Here is a 16,234-nt window from a genome sequence, read left to right as displayed (position 1 = left end):
GCATTGCCCTTCATATGTGCTTTTAATGCTGTTGAGTGTTTGGTGATGCTTCCTACACTTAAATGGGCTATAACATTATTGAGCTGTAAGAAGAGTGTGGGCAGCAGGTCAAGGGAGGATCTGCTCCCCCTCTGCTCTGCCCTGGTGAGGCCTCATCTGGTGTCCTGTGTCCAGTTCTGGGCTCCTCAGCTCCAGAGGGACAGGGAACTGCTGGAGAGAGGCCAGTGCAGGGCCACCAGGATGCTGAGGGGACTGGAACATCTTCCTTATGAGGAAAGGCTGCGGGACCTGGGGCTGTTTAGTCTGGAGAAGAGAAGGCTGAGGGGGCATCTCATTAATAGTTACAAATATCTCACTGGTGGGTGTCAGGAGGTTGGGCAGCACTTCTGTCTGTTGTATCCAGTGACAGGACAAGGGGTGATGGGAAGAAGCTGGAACACAAAATGTTCTATTTGAACATAAAGACAAGCTCTTTCAGTGTGAGGTGAGGGAGCCCTGGCCCAGGCTGCCCAGGGAGGGTGTGGAGGCTCCTTCCTTGGAGACCTTAAAAACCCACCTGGACACATTCCTATGTGATCTGATCTAGGTGGGAGCTGCTTTGGCAGGGGGATTGGACTGGATGATCTATAAAGATGCCTTCCAACCCTACCATTCTGTGATGCTGTGATAGTGTCATTCAGTCTGTCACCTCCTGGACTAGATACAGCATTTTAAGAGCTGTTTCTGCTAAAACTTTCCATTTTGGAAGATGGAAGCTAAGAGTCACATGCAGTGTAATCCATCCCTGGAAGGGACCTGGAAAGCTCAGCCAGTCCAACCCCCTGCCAGAGCAGGACCACCTAGAGTAGGTCACACAGGAACTCATCCAGCTGGGTTTGGAATGTCCCCAGAGGAGGAGTGGAAGGAGGAGGATCCCACCTGAGGGAGTGGATTTGTGTTGTGATGGAATGCAGTTACACCTCACTTGACTTGTTGTGCTTGGTTTGGGTTTACTTGGGAAGGATACTGTTGCTTTAAAGCAAAATCTCCCTGGTGACAGTCTGTCCCTCCCGGTAGGATGAAGCATGACAGTGTTTTTAGCAGTGTTTTTGGCAGTGTTTTTGGCAGTGTTTTTGACAGTGGAATGAGGGAAGATCTTGAAAAAACAAATGAGCACTTTGCTTTTTCAGGAGCACTGGCACTGGCAGAGTGTAGCTTTAGGCAGAACCCTGCAGACAACAGAGCTGTCACTGAGGCTTCATACTCACTCTAAGGATGTCACAGTTACTGTCCCAAAAGTAAATTGGGCCACCGATTTCTGTCAAAGCAATTCAAGGTTTTGTTTCAGTGCCTAAAGCTACATTGTGCTGACTGCAACTTGTCTGAATCCCCGTTCAGAAGCTGTTGGGAACGTGAGGCATCAAAATCAGACAATGGCTCCGTGACCCTAAAGCAAAAGTTCTGATAGTAGCAATATTAATGATACTAGTGCTGTTATCTCTGTAACTTATGGTGTATTTTCTCACCAAATTGCTTTCTAAAACAGAAGCAGTGAGAAATACTCTGGGAATACAAGGATTGTCTTCACTGCTCTTGCTTTTCCTCTGTAAAGCTCAAAGCTGGGCCAAGCTGCAAACTTCAAATGAGGGCAGTGGCGTTTCCCAGCAGGATTTGTCTATTTTCTCATTGCCACCTTTCTGTGTATAGACTCCAACACATGTTTGTGATGGTTTGGGAGGTAGAATCTGCAAGGCAGGTGATTGACAAGAGGTAATTCTGCTCTTTAGTAAAAGTTTTGCTATCTTCTGTGCTAATACGAATCTTCATGTCCCAGGGTCTAAGAGTGGCTTTCATTAATAAGAGTATCTTACCAAAAAACCCTCAACAAACCCTAATGAGTCCATCACTTAGGAGTAGGGGTTTTTTTCAGTTGGTTAATTTGTGCCATCTCTTCCTTTAGGTGTTGGAATCTGAGAAGAATCCTTCACACACAGAGGGGAGGCTCCTGTAAGGCAGCGGAGGCAGAAGCACCCTCAGGTGGGTCAAGAACAGAAGCAGGAAGCTGCTGTGGTGGCTTTTTCCATCACTGTAATGGCACCAGGAATGGGCAGCGGAGGACTGCAGAGCTCTGAGGCTTGGTCAGTCCAGCAGCAGTGATGGAGAGGTACAGAGTTGTTCTGACCAGACAGTGGTTTCTGTTCTGCTGCATGTTTCCAGCAGGTCAGTGCAGGAGCACCGAGGGTGTAACTGATGGCTGCACTGTGTGTGGGCTACTGGGGGTTTGTTCCTAAGGTGGATGCCAGAGGTTAAGCAGCTGAACTTACATAGCCAACGGTCTTGAACATCTTGACCAACTGGTCGTTGGTTAGTCACTTTCTGAACATCTGTTTATTTCTCTCTCCCTCTTTTTATTTATGCATTCCATCGGGTTAATACATCACACAGTCTCGTGCAGCAGTTCTTTCAAACGACTGTTGCCTTGTCTCTTCATGTTGTGGAGTCAACAAGGGAAAATTCCTTCAGTGTGAGGTGAGGGAGCACTGGCAGGGGCTGCTCAGATGGGCTGTGGAGGCTCCTTCTCTGGGGACATTCCAAACCCAGCTGGAGGAGTTCCTGCGTGCCCTGCTCTAGGTGGTCCTGCTCTGGTAGGGGGGTTGCACTGGGTGAGCTTTCCAGGTCCCTTCCAACCCCTGAGAGTCTGTGATTCTGTGATTTCTGCTGTCATCTGGTGTTGATATTGGGACACCCCATCGTTTCACTGTGGAGTTGGAGCATCTGTGCAGTCTCTTGCATCTTTCTCAGTTCAGAGAATCACAGAATGGTGGGGGTTGGAAGGGACCTTTAGAGATCATCGAGTCCAACCCCCCTGCCAAAGCAGCTCCCACCTAGATCAGGTCACATAGGAACGTGTCCAGGTGGGTTTTGAAGCCCTCCTGAGCAGGAGCCTCTACACCCTCGCTGGGCAGCCTGGGCCAGGGCTCCTTCACCTCAGCACTGGAAGAATTTGTCCTTATGTTCAAATGGAACATTTTGTGTTCCAACTTCTTCCTATTACCCCTTGTCCTGACACTGGATACAACAGAAGAAAGGAATGAGCCCACTCGTATGAAAACACCTTTTTCTTTTCCGTATGCAGCTGCATAGTGAACCTACATCCAAAGCTAAAGCATAAACTTGGCTGACCTTGCAGCCATTTAATTTTGCTGTCTACTGTCAGCCATTCTGGTTTTGTTTTCCTCTCTGAAAGGAGTTTTGTTAAGCACAGAAACAATATCTATTCTTTGCTTTCAGTAGCCATTTCCCTACCAAGTGCTCCGGGGCTGATCACTTCCTTTCACCCTTGTTTAATTGTTCTAGCTGAACTATTTCACTTCACATATCTGGAAGACATACTCTGTCAACTGAAGTAATTCACTGAAATTGAGAATGTTTCCTTGTAGTGTGGATACAGCCTAAAAAGGTTGTGTCCAAGGTTTAATCTCACAGCTGTGTATTGCAGTTCCCTGGGGACATGGTGTGTTTTCTTCATTCTGGCTGGAAGCAATCTGAGCAGATTTCTTTCCTCGTTTCCTCTTACATCACCCTCCTCCTCCCAGAAACTTGTTAGTTGGGAAATAAATGTCATAGTTTTGTGGACTGCTAGGTTTTCACGTTCACATCTCAATCTGAGTTCAAACTAACTTTCTCAGTGGTATTTGTTCCAGACTCACTGGACTAAACAAGGATTCAATTAGAGCAGAGCAAAAGCTTCACTGTAGTTCGGCTTGAAAAACCCTTCTTTGTTCCAAATCACACTCTTCTAATAGTCTGAAATCCCTGTGTTTACTTGGACATTTTGAACTTTATCATGCAGCGAGGGATTAGTGCTCTGAGTTTGGGATCAGCTGATTGGGGATTGTTGAAATCCAACAGTAGAACCTCCTTTCAATAACCACACATGACGCTCCTGAACCAGGCAGCTTTGGCTGCCTTGCTCTGGCTGAGGGGCATGACAAACCCTGCAGTTCTTCCCTGTGGGCTCTGCTTTTTTCCTTTTTTGAAGCACTCTGTGGTGTTGGAGATTGAAAACTGGAGGTGTAATCTGGCTGTATTATTTTTCAGCCTCGGTGTGGTTCAGAGGTCAGGTGTGACAGCTGGAGAGGCAGCCTGGGGCTTGGTAAGGAATGGCAGTCTTGAACCAGTGGAGCTTCCAGATACGGCTTTGAGATGATAGCTTTGGGTGTGGAGGTGGGAAGAACCAAGGGGAGGAGAATGAGTTATACCTTCTCTGTGTTAGGTAAAGAAGATGGCTGCAGTAATCATTGAGGTGAACAGAGCACAGTACATTATGTGGTGCTGTTGCTTCATGAGCTGTTCTCTTTTACCTTCTGAGAACACAGCATTGGAATAATGGATTGCTCTGCTCACCTTTAATTTCTGAAAGCTGGAAATTGCTGGGTTTGTGTGACACATGCTGTGTCTGAAGAGAGCTCAGTGTAGCATATGTGACCCATTTTCGATGTCTTGAAATGGCCTCATCTGCTCCAGTTTCCTCTTTGGCCATTTTTAAAGCTCTGGTTGATAGGTTCTTATGTGTGTAGACCAAATGAATGAAATAATGTCTGTAAATAGATTCTCTGGGGGTTGCTTTACTCAGCATTTATCCCAGATAAGAGCACTGAACTGACCACACTTTTGCAAAGCCATAGCAAATGCAGCATTTGGAAAATAACCATACAGGTAAGAATGAAGCTGATAGTCAAGGTTTGGGGCATCTGCTTCTCAAACATCAAGATGAGGTTTCTCTGTTGCTTTGACATCTGCAGGTGTATCCTGCAGACAGTCAAAATAAAAGCTTCTGAAAGCAGGAAATACAAAGCTCAGGTATTTTATTTCAGGCTTTTCATATCTTCCACTTTTTGTCTCGGTCAAGCACAAAATCCCCTGGTTTGGGTCGTGTGGAGGCTTGTGCAGACTGATGCTGCACATGTGTGCTTTGCAGCCAGATGTGGTCTGAGGATGGCAGTTGAGCCCTTGGTGGTGTGGAGGCCACTGGGGAGCTGTAACTCCCACCTGCTCATGAGGACTTTTCTAGACATGCAGCTCTTGGTGTGCCACTTAACATGGAGATACTGCAAGTTTTCTTACAGGTCACACTGGCCTTTTGTGATGTGGAGAAATACAGGGTGAAAAGAAGCCTGGGAGCTGTTGTTAATGCTTCAGCACAAGGGCTGCACTAGGGGAGGCTGAGGAAGTGGAGTTAATGAGCCTTTGTGTTTTGTGTGTTTAGAATAACAGAATGGTGGGGGTTGGAAGGGACCTTTAGAGATCATCCAACCCCCCTGCAGAAGCAGGTCCCACCTAGAGCAGGAAGGCAATTAGTAAGCAGTAGGATGGCAAAATAAATGAGGGATGTGACTTGAGGCAGTGAAGCACTTGATGTAGGGCCCAGCTTTGTGGCTGGTTACGCAGCAAAGTCTGGAACCATCCATTTAGTTGCTGTCTGTGATTGTCTATTTAGGCACAAAAGGTGCCAGGCAATCAGAAACAATCATTTAAGTGTGGGATAATCAGCTTGTGTCTCTTGAACAGCACACGGATTATAAGCAGTCCCCATGGCAGGGGTGTATTGGGTGAGCTGCAGTGGGATGATGCCAGTCCAGTTCAGCAGTCTGAATCCCTGTCAGTGGGAGGAAGTCAGCCAGATGGGATTTCTGAGTCTGAGATGTGTCATCCTGGCACCCACCCACCCATTACTGCTCTGTCCTTTGGCAGTGGAGGAGGATCTCGTGGTGGTTGGTGTCACTTCCACCTCTATGTTGTCTCTGGGCTTTCCCAGCCCTGCAGCCTGGAGTTTGGCAAACGCCTTCTGGGCCTTGGCCATGGGAAAGCTTCGGCCTGTCCATCTGTGTGCTGCTGCCTGCTGGAAGGCTAACAGCTGAAGTAAGAAGGATGAGCTAGAAACTGAAGTATCGTGTGAGGACTGTTTGTATGAGTGAATAAACAGGGGGATTTCTGACTGCTTCATCTTTGGAATGGTAGTTTGGAATCACGTGTAGCAGGCTAGCCTTGCACTTCACAGGCATTTGAACTCGTGGTGACACCCACTTCACTGTCATGGTCTCTACAGAGTGAAGTGCATAGGAGTCAAATCAGCTTTAGAACTTTAGCTATTAGCTGAGCTCAGGTGTAGTTAATAAAGAGTCTGGACATCAGAAATCTGATTAATACTAACACCAAGGATTCTGTAAGTCAGGCTGAGCATAGCACTGTGAGCAGTGAGAAGGGCACACAGAGAGCTTCCCCAGCCCGGCCCTCGCAGGGAAGCAAGGTCCAGGTATGTGCAGGTGGGCAGATTGGAGATTAATCCATCCACAGAACACGGGACTAGCTTTGTGCTTTCTAGCTAGCCAGTCATAGAATGGTAGGGGTTGGAAAGGGACCTTTAGAGATCATCTAGTCCAACCCCCCTGCAGAAGCAGAGCTAGCCTCAGCCTGCCCCTAGATGTTAGGGGACAGTATTCCAAGCTATGTGGGTTTTTTCCTAATTAAAAAATCTTAGGAAATGTAAAACAAAGGAAAAAACCCTCTTGATGAGCAGAATTAGCATAGCAAGGCAGGGTCCTGTACCCTGCAGAATGCTGCATTCTGCAACACACACACATTGCTCAATTCCACAAGTAAAGCATTTGTGTTGTGCTCCCACATAATAACTCTTCAGTATGAAATGATCTTTCCAAGGCATATTCCCATTCTCTTGCAGAGCTTCTCTTCCACTCACAGTCACTCAAGGCTGTTTCAGACAAAGAACATCTGCTGAACACAGCAATCACTTTGCTGGTTTTGGCATGAGGCTGTCTAGTGCTGGGGTTATTTGTGTCCTGCAGCCTGTAGCTATCCAGCTGTTCACAACACCCCCAGCAGGGAGGCTTTGGGAGTCAGCAGGGAGACAAGCAGTCTGCCATGCAGCACTGGAGGAGGACAGGCAGGGTTTCTAAAGCCCTGTCTGCATCTCTTCCAGCTGGTTGCTTACATGTGTAGTAGGCAAAATGAAGGACTCGCCCCTTAGGACTTGTCCTTTTCTCTTCCAGATCGTTTTGTGTTGTTCCTCAGGGTTAGAACTTTTCTGTGTTGGTAGGGCTGACCTGGAGCCATGCCTGGCACGTGACATGCTTGTGAGTAATTTCCATTATTGATTCTGTCATTTTCAGGAGGCACAAGGAAGTTTGAAGGATTTGAACTTTAACAACGTTTCCTGAGCTTCAGACTTTTGCTCATCTCCCTCATCTTAGAAAGACACACATTATTTTGTTGTATTCAGTGTTAGTTTCTTCTGTTCCCAGAGTCACAGGATCTCAAGGGTTGGAAGGGACCTGGAAAGCTCATCCAGTGCAACCACCAGAGCAGCACCACCTAGAGCAGGGCACACAGGAACTCATCCAGCTGGGTTGGAATGTCCCCAGAGAAGAAGCCTCCACAGCCCATCTGGGCAGCCCCTTCCAGTGCTCCCTCACCTCAACAGGGAAGAAGTTTCTCCTTTGGAACCTCTTCTGTTCTAGCTTGTCCCCATTGCCCCTTGTCCTATCATTGGCCATCACTGAGCACAGCCTGGCTCCATCCCCCTCACACCCACCTTTATGTAAAGGAATATTCCCGTTCTGTTCAGTGTGAGTGAGCCTGAAGGAAGAGCAAAGCACTGCCATCCACACCTTACTGCTTACCTTGTGTTCCAGAACCATTCTGGAACTAACCTTCCAAAACTCCCAAAAGGTTCATGGTGTTAAGTGAACCACTTTGTGTTGCTTGGCTGAGTCAAGGATGTTGCCTTGGCCTTAACTAACTCCACGTGGCTTGTAGTGATCTGAGAGACTTCCACAAGAGGGTGCAGTGGTTCAACAGAATCCCTCCCAAACCCCATCCTGGGCACCTTTTCTGTCACTGGATGGATTAACTCGTGTCTCTGGATCAGCTTCTAAGCTGGATGGAGGCTGTAGCAGTGCAGTGTCTGTACACGATGCTTTGCGAGGCAGCAAGCCGGGAGGTTTCGGTTTGAACATGAGGCACTGTGGCCACTGTGCACGCTGAGGAAAGGCTGTCTTCAGGCTCCACTCACAGAGTGCTGCTTGGGTTTTACTCACCTGCTGAAGCATGTCGCCTTATTCCTCAGCTTAATGCCTGATGCTCACTGCATGCACTGGAATAAGGAAGTTTGGGGATTTTGTTTCTTTGTTCTGGAGTACCATCAGTTTTCACCTCAGACTGGTACAACACTGGGTAGTACAGCTGCAGAAGAACACTCCATCTGGACAGAAAGCTCCTAGAGAGACTGCTGGCTTGACCATCACTAGGACATTTTTTTCCCTGTTTATTTTATGATAAAGCTCTTTCTTGTTTCAGAAGGCAGACAGGAACCCAAGTAGCCCTTCAGCTTCAGCTGTGTGATGTTACTGTACTGATATGCTGAAAGCATTACAGTGTTCTGCTGCTACATGCATGGGCCAAAGGTCTAGGTCCATGCCTTCAGAGACTGCAGCCCCAGGATTGCAAAGGATCTCTGTAGAAATTATTAACTCTTGACAGATATTCCAGGGAAGTGGCCTGGGTTTGAATCACACATTTGCTTTCCAAATGCAGGGATCCTAACTCCCAGAGATAAGACTGGCTGATAGTCAGCAAAGGAGCTGCAGGTGCGGTGAGTCATATGTGTAGTGTATGGTCTTGTTTTCTGAGATGCTGTTTTCACCAAACTTTCAGCTTTTATTAAATGAGAATCTGGGAAAGAACAACCCCATGTACCAGCACAGGCTGGGAAATGAACTGGTAGAGAGTAGGACAGGGACCTGTGGGTGCTGATGAGCAGCAGGACGAGCCTGAGCCAGCAACGTGCCTCCGTGGGCAAGATGGCCAGTTGCATCCTGGGATGGGTTAGAAGGGCTGTGGGCAGTAGGTCAGAGAGGTTCTGCTCCCCCTCTACTCTGCCCTTGTGAGACCACATCTGGGATATTGTGTCCAGGTCTGGGCCCCTCGGTTCCAGAAGGACAGGGAGCTGCTGGAGAGAGTTCAGCACAGGGCACAGAGATGAGGGAGTGGAGCATCTCCCTTGTGATGAAAGGCTGAGGGAGCTGGGGCTCTGTAGCTTGGAGGAGCCTGAAGGGTGAGCTCATTCTTGTTTACAAATTCATAAAGGGTGGGTATGGGGAGGCTGGAGCCAGGCTGTGCTCAGTGATGGCCAATGATAGGACAAGGGGCAACGGGGACAAGCTGGAACATGAGAAATTCCAAAGAAACACAAGGAGAAACTTCTTCCCTGTTGGGATGAGGAAGCACTGTCCCCTCCTTCTCTGGGGACATTCAAACCCAGCTGGATGAGCTCCTGTGTGCCCTACTCTAGGTGGTGCTGCTCTGGCAGGGGGTTGCACTGGATGAGCTTTCCAGGTCCCTTCCAGCCCTTGTGGTTCTGTGAGAAACAGAATGGTGTGCTTCTGAAACTTTGAATTACAAGTACAAGACATTAAAAGGTCAATTGGAGACCAAGGAAACTGTTATTTTTCCTTACTGCCCACTGCAAATGTGACTTTGTTCCGGATTCAAAAGGTTTAATTGACTGATACTGATGAACTGGAACTACTCTGGTTTTGTTACTTTTCTTTCGAGCTGTGTAAAAGAGAAGAACATGAGGTTTTACTGAAAAATCACCCCCACACAGTGAGTGTCATTTAACCAATGAGATTTCATTTTAAGGACTGTAAACTACAGCAGTTCTGGATTATCTTGTGTAAGCGGATGAGGGTTGGGTTTTTTCACTTGCCTGTGGATAGCACCAAAAGAATAATCTCTATTTATATGAAACACTGTGGTTTTAGGTCATTGCTGCCCTCCAGAGAGACGACTGCATCTGCCAGTCAGATATGCCATTCAGCTTACTTATCTCAGATGCCTGGCTGTATCTGAGAGCAGTAGGGCACAAGCAGGAATAGTAATTGCTATGCTTAGTTACTGACCAGCTTGCTCTGCACAGAAGGACGTTTTTAGAAGCAAATCTTCCTTCTGTTCATGTCTGGAAGTCAGCTATTTTTAAAAGCATGGATATACAACACAGATGCCCCCTTTGTGCCCTCCAGCAAAGTCAGGACCCAGCTTCTTTCTAGGGCATGGCACAAAGCACTTGCCACTCCCCGGAGGTCCTCCTCCTGGCCTGAGGTTATGTGTGCCAGCCTGACCAAATTTGGGTCACTGTCGAGCATTTCCAGTGGAGGGAGGCTTTGAATTAATAGGAAGTTTCATCTCAGCACATTTAGACCTTGAACTTTCTGCCCCCACGGGCTATAACCCACTAGGTGTCACTCCAGCCAAGGCCACCGTCACTGGAAAAGGGTTTCTGCATAGGTCACCTTCCTGGAAATAACCCGGGCACCTTTCTCACCTCTGAAGAAACCAAATCCAAGTTGCCAGTCTTAGTGTTAAGAGGGGGGACAGAAAAATGCACAAGAAAGAAAAACTTATAAGTATTTAAGGAACTTACAAGGGACAAAAAGAATCTAACAGGCTGAGTCTTTTGATTTAGCATAGGGCAAAAAATGGGCTATTGCTGAAGCCTGATGGGTGTGGAAGAGTTCTCAGGGGTTCCCTTTCCCCATCTGTTAGCTGGTTTTAAAGTGTCTGCAACATTGGCCTGTCTTTTCCCTTGGTGCCTGCCTCACCTGACTTGCTGGCATGTGTCCACGTCAGATGAAGATCAGGGCTCGAAACATGATTTGAAGATCGTCAGCACTCTTCATCAAGCGTTTACATGGAAAGACTCACCTCTGTGGTTACTTTTTATAGCATTGCAGGAAAAATCAGAGTTTCATGCCCATTTCTGTAATAAATGTGCATTTTCTGTTCAGCACAGTAAACCATTAACAGATTGGCTGTGTTTCCACTGCTAAATCCAAGTCAGCAGCTCAGTATTATTGCTAAAACAAAACTTTGGTCTAACTTTGTTGCCTGCAAATGATGAATCAGTAGCTTCACAATAACAGCTTCTGTTCCTCTGTCCCCCTGTCTGCTGCTACACAGCAAAGAAAGAGACAGATGCATTTTTATGTTCTCTTTGAAGTGCTAAGTGGTTGATCCAATGTGTCCAGTGCTGTTGTGGGAGTCAGGGAACCTGTGTCTTCTTCCAGTTGCCATAGAAAAGTTCTTGGAGGAAACTCTTGTGCTACTGAAGTCAACTTCATTCTCCTCTGCATTTGCTGTGTGAAATGAGGTACATCATTTTAGACACACAGAGTATAACAAGCACATTGGGAACAGTAGCACTGATACTCCTGGAGGGACCCACACCACCTAAGAGCAGTGTTACCTGTAGTCTCAACATAAGTTACCTCGCAAGCCATGTAGCTTCCTGCAAGCATGACTCTGTCATGCAGCTTCTGCCTTGAGGAGCAAGATCTTGGGGTGAGAGCAGCGGGTTTGTGATTATCGTGCCATCGATTAAATGGGTTATCGTAGCATCAATGAAAAGATGGTTTTGCACGGAGACCTTGAATCACTTTTTCTGGAAAGGCTGCTCTACTTGCTGGAAAGGTGTGTGCCACATCACCACCACACAACATCCTGCCCCTTGTCACTAGTTTCAATGTTCACCCGCTCTGTAAGTGAGAAAGTGAAACCCAACCTAAATGTGTGACAGGTTTTGGACAGTTGACTGAACTGTTTAGACAGATATCCTCGAGGCAGGGAAGTAGATTTGGCTGTGTCTTCTTTTCCTGGTTACAGAGAATCGGGAGAAAGGTTTTAAAACACGTTGGTCTATGTACTGCATTAGCTTTGATCCCCAAAATGCTGACCCACAGCACCCCCAAAACTGCATCTGCAGGGATTCTCAATGGGGGTCTGACTTCTTTTCTGCTGGGTTGTCTGGCAGAAATACATGGAGCTAAAATAAGAGCTTGTGGCAGTGGTTGTTCCTCTCCCTTTTCCTTCTTGAGGAAAATGCAGAGAGGAAGAGTCTGTGTGAGAGAGACGGGTGGAACAGCTCCAGGGGAAGCCAGAGGGTGCAGCACACCTTTTGTGTGCCACCCTGTTCCCCAGCATCCTTCCACTTCCCACCAACCTTTGGTGACTTCACTTTCTATAAAACATCAGAAGAGCTCTTCAGACAGTTAACCTTCCCGTAATGGCATGTGTTTGAAGAAGTGAAGGATGATCATTGTGCCAGTAATGAGGTGGAAAATGAGCTCTCGTTTCTGTCGCTAGAAAAAAGTGTGTTGGAGCCTGAGAACTTTTTTTAGCATGAACATTAAAGTCATTTCTCTTCTTTCATCAGCACGTAAGTGTGCACGCTGCTTGCTCCATTATTTGCAAGTCAGAAGGGTAAGCTGCTGCATTTGCCCTGATGCACTTTACCATCTGAGAGAAATAATGAAAGCTTGCTTTCTCTCGAGATTTGAACGTGTGTTTAAAGATGAGATCACACTGTCGTGGTGGTTACAGTTCCTATATATATTTGTGTGGGGTGGCCTCAGAAATGGGTGTATGATCTGCTGCTGTGCCATGATGTATTTGCTTTAATTATACATTTGTTTTGAGAGAGATGGTTATTCCAGGCCTCCCTCTTTCCTCTGCGACATCCTTTACAGTCCCACGCAGTGGGAGTTGTGCGTACCTTAGTGTGTAGTTCAGCCATATGTGCTGCTTATTTATATCTCATGCATGAAATCAGCAGTTCTAAACGGGTAATTTGTGTTCTGGTAATAGAAGACAAATGCAAGTGTGTGTGCAGCTCTTCCTCACCAAGTGAGGGTATGACACGCTGTTCGTCACCGTGCACAAAGAAGGGCTGTGCCTCTCGGATGTCTCAGGCGCTCAAGAGTTCAATTCATTTATAGATGATAGCTTGTTTTCAGCTCCCGGAGATACAGATGCCTTCTTTCCTCAGCTTCTTTTGTGTCATTCTATAAGAAGTTAGCTCCAACTGCAGGGAGCTCAGTTGTTGTGATTTGTTTGTAGGAACAGCATGTTGTCCCTGCAGTACACACGCAGCTGCATGGCACTTCCACGGTGCTCTGTACTGCTGATGCCATCTTCAAGGGACAGTTTCTTTCCAGATGCCTGTATTTTCTGTATATGTAATGTCATGACACCACTGAGCATGAGGAATGAAAGACTGGCTTTATTTAAAGAGGAACATCAGTAATAGCTGTTCCATCGCCAGAAGTGTTACCTTTTGAAGTGTTTTGCCTGTTGAAGTTCCTCGATCTGGCCAAGTGCTGCAGACACACTCCGTCCTGGCGGTGTGGAGTCCGTGTGCTGCGGCCCTGCAGCACGTCATTCAGCGGGGCAGCGTCCCGGTGCCACCCCGCAGCTGGGCTGCCCGGCCGTGCTGGCGCACACGCGCTGCCCAAACACGGCTTGTGGACAAAAGAAAGTCGACCGTGCTCTTGGCCAGTTCCACCCCTGAGAGATGCCATGCACGTGAATGCCAGCTCGCTGTGATCCGCTCTCTTTGCTGCGTGCCCTCGGTGATTTCTTGAGCGTGTGTGTGGCAGGCAGTGAGGAGCCTGCGCAGCCCCACGCATGGAGGGGGCTGAGCTCACCCTGTGTATGGGTACAGGCAATGAGTCAGGGTGACTTTGTTCCAGGATGGGCTTCTGGTTTGCTTCTTAGTCATTAATTAGTGTTCTTTGAGTAACTTATGAAATGCGGTAGGGCTGGGAGGTTGCGAGTGCTGCCCTCGGCTTTGGCGAGGGCTGCTTATTCCAGCGCGCTGCGTGCTGACACGGTGTGAAACACCCGCATGTCCTCGGCAGCAGCTCGCTCCTCGCGTGCAAGCTTGCACGCACGCCTGGCCGCGGGCCCGGGCCTCCGCGCTGGCTATTTGTTGCCTGAGGAAATCCTCCGAGGTTTGCCGAGGTGAAACTCGATGCTTAGAGCCAGGTAAATCGAACGTTTCAAAGGCGCTTCTTACCCCTTCGCTGCTGGGAGCGACCGAGTCACTGCGCGTTCCCTTTACTGGTGCCCCTAGTTAGCTGAGGGGCTTCGGACACGCGAAAGGACGCGGATCGCGGTCACGAGTGTGGGAGCGGGACGTGCTGCGGCCACGACGGCCTTGTCTCGTCATCCGGAGCTGTCACCGAGACCCCCCGGCGGCCGGGGAGCGAGCTGCCGGGGCTGGGGGGAACGGTAGGGGCCGGGGTTGCCGCCGCCGGGCCGGGGGGAGCCGCCGGGGGCGCCGGCGCCGGGCTGGGCCGGGGGGAAGCCGCCGGAGCCGGGGAGCGGCGGGGGCGGGCCGGCTGGCCGGCACGGGCGGCGGGGAGCAGTTGCGCCGCCGCCCCGGAGCTCCTCCCCGGGCCGGGCAGCCGCCCGCCGAGCGCTCTGGGGAAGCGATATTTAGAACAGCGAGGGGAAGACGTGAGGAGGAGCAGAGGGAGCTGCGGGGCGGGGCGGGCCGGGCCGGGCGGCGTGTCCCCGAGCGCGGGGCGGGCGGCGCGGCGCTGAGCCCGGCTGTCGCTCCCCGCAGCGCCGGGGCTCGGCTTCGGCGGCGCCGACCTGCCTGCCTCCTGCCCTCCCTCCTGCCCTCCCTCCTGTCGCCGCCGTCTCTTGGTAACCCCGAAGGCAACTCCAGTAACAGCCCGGGACGTGCGACGGGAGACGCCGGCGTTTCTGCATTTTTAAGGTGGAAACAGCGGCGGGCGAGCGCCCGGCTGCAGCAGCCTGCCAGCCGGGTTGTGGGGTTTTTTCCCTCCCCTCCCTGAAGACTAAGCTTGTTTTTGAAGGTGCCCTGCAGCGGGTCAAAGGCTGGAGTCCCACTGGAGGGGAGCAGCAGGCGGTAGGTCTCTGCGGGGGCAGCGTGCCCGTTCCCACGGCCCCGCAGAAAGCTGCGGGTGGTGTGTCGGTGGGGATGTGCGGGCGCTGGGCTTTGTGTGCGGGTAGCCGCTCTGCTCTTTTGCTTTAAAAATTACTCTGTGACCACTAGGCTTGCCTTCCTCAGCGAAGGCAAAGGAGGTGTGGTTCGCGTGAGAGGGCGAGCGCTCCGCGACTGAAATCTGCCAGCGAGAGCCCTTCCTCTGTTGAAATAGGTTGTGCAAACACGGCATTGCTCCTGGTGATCGTTAATGTTGTTTCTGAGTAATAGCGACTGATTTGGGGTGTTAAAATCCCGGAATAGAAATGCCAGCCGATTGTGACATTCTTCCCTCTCACTGCTCTCTCCTTTTAGAGATCCAACTCTGTACAATAAGGCACTTAAAATAGCAGTAAGGCTTCAGTGGTAATCAAGTGAGCAATAACCATATAGAAATAGCATTAAAGACATGGCTGAAGATGACCAGAAGTCACTTTATTTAGCTCCAGCCCTGGGAGGTTCGTGTGGCAGGGGCTGTTCAAGCTGGGCACGGTGCAGCAAAGCAGCTGATTCCCGTCCCAGTTCAGCGTTTTTAAACCTTTGAAGTTACTTCAAGGCTTAAGGTACTTTTCTTTCCCCTTTTCCTGGCGATCCCGCCGTGCTGTTTCCCGGGATAATGCAGGAGCCTGAGCACTTGGTGTTCCACAATAAGGAAGACTCGGGGAGAACTTTTCCAGAGGGAATCGTCAGTAGTAAGAAATTCTTGCCCAGTTTTGCCTGTGTTCTGGGAGTTTGTTTTGAAGTGAGAACTCACTCTGCTTGGAATGCATTTACCCAGGAAGTTATCTTTAATGTGCTTCACTCGGAGCTTTGAGGCTGCGTGCAAGGAGATGGAAGAGGGTTTAATTAAGTGTAATCAAATATTACCAGATTGGTGATTAAAAGGTAGGGAGCTTGCTTTCTGATGACGTGTGGGACATGCTATTTGTTTGTTGTTCAGAAAACATCGTTTTTCACGCTACAAGTCATTTTTTGCTCTGTTCCCCGGCGGCTGCTGCGCTTTTGTTTTCCTCTCAGCCCAGTTTTAATTCCTGTTGACTGGCCAGCGAGAGGCAAAGGAGCTCGGTGTGTCAGAGCAGGGTGACAGAGTGCAGCCTGTGCGCCTGAGTCAGGGCGAGAGCGTGCGTGGGCATGTGAGAACGGCTGTGGGTGAAGGGGGAGTGTCTAGAGACCGGCGGCCAGACCGTCAGTGTCGGATCGGGGTGTAAGCGCTTCAGGTCCTGTGTTTGAAACACCAAGAGTTAAATCCCGGCCCCCGCTGAAGTCAGGGTGAAGTTTGCTCTTGGTTTAAGCGACAGCGCTGCTCGGGGGATGCGTGAGACGGGGCAAGGGATGATGGATGTGACTGGAACGGGAACGGGTGTGTCTGGGGGGAGAAATGGTGCGTGG

At 49.4% G+C, this 16,234-nt stretch overlaps 1 protein-coding gene across 2 annotated transcripts in view; it reads left to right on the top strand.

The window, feature by feature from the left end:
• Positions 1–1,939: 1,939 nt before the first annotated feature.
• Positions 1,940–16,234, top strand: part of TIPARP (TCDD inducible poly(ADP-ribose) polymerase) — a 36,740-nt gene continuing 22,445 nt past the window's right edge. Inside the window, exon 1 of one of the 2 annotated variants that reach the window (XM_062005881.1) lies at positions 1,940–2,016. The gene's annotated coding sequence lies outside the window, so the exon portion shown is untranslated. Of the gene's footprint in view, positions 2,017–14,577; positions 14,771–16,234 lie in introns of those variants that run through there. The other variant, XM_062005882.1, reaches the window with a different exon arrangement.

The sequence above is a fragment of the Colius striatus genome, chromosome 12 (assembly GCF_028858725.1).
Source record: "Colius striatus isolate bColStr4 chromosome 12, bColStr4.1.hap1, whole genome shotgun sequence".
NCBI classification, from domain to species: Eukaryota; Metazoa; Chordata; class Aves; order Coliiformes; family Coliidae; genus Colius; species Colius striatus.
Note: the sequence above shows the minus strand (reverse complement) of the source record. Positions and strands in the feature narration are given on the sequence as shown.